We start from the raw sequence: 2500 nt of genomic DNA, 5'->3' as shown, positions 1-2500 counted from the left end.
TACATTATTTGGAAAACCTATTTATTTTTAGTGGAAACATTTGTAAATAAAGCCTTAACACCATAGCTTACTAATTATTTCCCGTGAAATCTAAATCTTTGAGTCTTGTCAATAGATCGTTGGAATTTTTCAAGTGGCTGAAAAATTCCAACGATCTACTGACAAGACTCAAAGATTTAGATTTAACGGTAAAAAAGTTAGTAAGCTATGATGTTCAGGCTTTATTCACAAAAGGAAGAATTTTATTATATCATGAAAGCCTTCGACAAACATATCTAGAGGGATTGGTGAGGAGATTAAAAAGGAAAACAACAATTATTTATAGTCGTGGCAAGAAAGAGAGAAATGATAAAATTACTGTTAATTTTGTATCAGTACCAGGCTCAGAAACCTCATCTGCAATAGACAGATATATAATAAAAACGGGTATGAACGCAGCTAAAGTAGCCAATAAAGGAGAGGTGATTTGATAAAGTCTTCGGAAAAGAGAGCCAATGCTAAAAACAGTGTCGTGTACAAAATCCATTGCAATGGTTGCAAAATGGCATACTAAGATGAATCAGCAAGGTGATTGGACAAAAGAATTTATGAATGTAAAAACGACAATAAAACACATAGGACATCTAATTCTTTAGTACTTCGTGCGAAAAAGTAGATTATTTACCAAACTGGAGAGGAGCGGAAATGCTGCATAAAGGTTATGATAGATTCACTAAAAGGATTGTAGAAGCAGCATATATTTCAACAGAAAATTCTTCGACCATCGAGGAGGATTTATTCATTTAGCAAGACAAACCAGCATTTTAACTCTAGAACACGCCAGAAATATAGAAGCGACATTTCCCAAGCATCCGACAGTTTTCTGTACACTCTCTGAAGAAGTTACTGGTAAAATGATTCCACCAGGAATAATTTGGCTACGTTATCTCGATGACATTCTTTGTCTATGGCCTGATCATTTAGATGAGTCATAATTCCTTAAACAAATTAATAACCTAGTCAAGTCAATCAAATTCACGGTTGAAGTGGAAAATGATGGTGTGCTACCCTTTTTAGACGTTAATATTCATCGTAAAGAAAGAAACCTTACATTTAGTGTATATAGAAAACCAACTAATGTAAACTCATACATCCATTACTATTCTTTCCACCCTGATAATGTAAAAAGATTGGTTTTCTCATCAATGTTCCTTAGAGATTTACGGGTCTGCAGTCTCAAGTACATTGTTGAGGAAATAAGAAATGTTTGCGATATTAGTTTTGGATTGAAATGTCCTAAACATTTCATTGATGTTTGTTACAATTTTGCAAGGAAAACTTATTACAATTCTCAGCCTAACAAACCCAAAGACCATAATAACCTAGTAGTTTTACCTTACCAAGAAAACAACTATTGTTCCCAAATTACTCAAGAATTCTAATATCAATGTAGCCTTCAGAAATATATATATATATATATATATATATATAAATATATATATACATATATATATATATATATATTATATATATATATATATACACACATATATATATATACATAACTAATATATAGGTACATTATATTATACATATATAAATATATTATGTATATATAAATATATATATGTCCTATATATATATATATATATATGTATACATTATATACATATATATATATATATATATAAATATATATATAAATATTGTGTATGCCTAAACTGGCCCATTAAAATATCACAGTAATTCAATGAATATCTAATCTTCTTCGTTGGGTATAAGTTGATGGATTTATTGCTAATATAATGAAATACAAGTTTTGTGGCAGGTATCGTAGCGTGTCTATTTTCATTGCTAATAACAGTCCTATGGTGGACTGCATTGCCCTCGGGAGGCGGAATATTGGAATTGGTAAAGGATGGACTGTGAGTATCCAATAATAAAAGAAGTAACTGGGATCCCTACGGTGTCCCAAGACCTCTCCTGATTTTCATTGCCCAAAGAGAATAAAATAAATTTAAGGACAAGGAATTAAAAAGAAGTGGTTTCCGGCCCCACTTTTTCAGCTCCTTCTTGCCCTCACCAGGCCCCTCCAGAAAGCCAGAGCCACAATAAATCGTAGTCAGAGTAAGCCACAACATGATGGCCGGTAAAGCCCACGAGGCTTCCGTGCCCGCCCAGCCCCACCCTCCAAAGCCCCCTCCCACCTCTAAATATCTTTGGTCCATCTTGGACCCCCCCCCCTTGGAGATCCTAGGGACGGGTGTGACGTCATACTTTTGAAAAAGAAACCTCGAAAATCGTGAAGTACCACAACCGAACACATCTTCAGGAAGGCCTCCTATTTGATGCCCCGGAAACCCAACCGAAAACGCCACCACCAATTCGCAACATTAATAAAACTAATTAATATACGCTTTTAGATAAATTCGCAAACGTTAATGGCCCATTAAAAAGTGAACACAATTATTCACTATGTTTCAGCCAGCAAGTACACAACAAGAAATGACTAGATATTATT

This window comes from Oratosquilla oratoria, chromosome 28 (genome assembly GCF_046742065.1).
Source record: "Oratosquilla oratoria isolate Oo_2021 chromosome 28, ASM4674206v1, whole genome shotgun sequence".
Taxonomy (NCBI): Eukaryota; Metazoa; Arthropoda; class Malacostraca; order Stomatopoda; family Squillidae; genus Oratosquilla; species Oratosquilla oratoria.
This window is presented reverse-complemented; position numbering follows the sequence as displayed.